The following is a 447-nucleotide window of genomic DNA, read 5'->3' as shown; positions in this document are numbered from 1 at the left end:
ATGAAGTAGGCTTGGCTGGCCTATACATACATACATACATTACATGTATATATAAATATATATATTATCTGGACCACATAGACCACTGTAAGGAGTTTTCCCATGACAGAGGATGTGGGAAGCTTTTTGAGAGTGTTACAGAGTAGCAATGCACACTTGTGGAGAAGGCTGTGCAGTTTGCACCAGGGTGTTTTAAGTCACACGCCAGCAGGGAGGCAGAGACACAGTGGTTCTTTAACTAGAAATGGGGGATTCTGGATACACTTTGCAGACAGAACAACTATGATGAGTTCATTTTGGACCTGGGTAGAATGGTTGAGAGAATCACTGCTATGATTTGGGTCCTGAACACAGGGAAAAATTAAAACATGGCATTGCCTTTTACCATGAAAGAAGACTGTGACAGGAAAATTTTAGGATAATAATATTTAAAAGTCAGTTTTGTAC

This window comes from Nannospalax galili, unplaced genomic scaffold (assembly GCF_000622305.1).
Source record: "Nannospalax galili isolate Female #2095 unplaced genomic scaffold, S.galili_v1.0 scaffold7235, whole genome shotgun sequence".
In the NCBI taxonomy this organism is placed as follows: Eukaryota; Metazoa; Chordata; class Mammalia; order Rodentia; family Spalacidae; genus Nannospalax; species Nannospalax galili.
Note: the sequence above shows the minus strand (reverse complement) of the source record.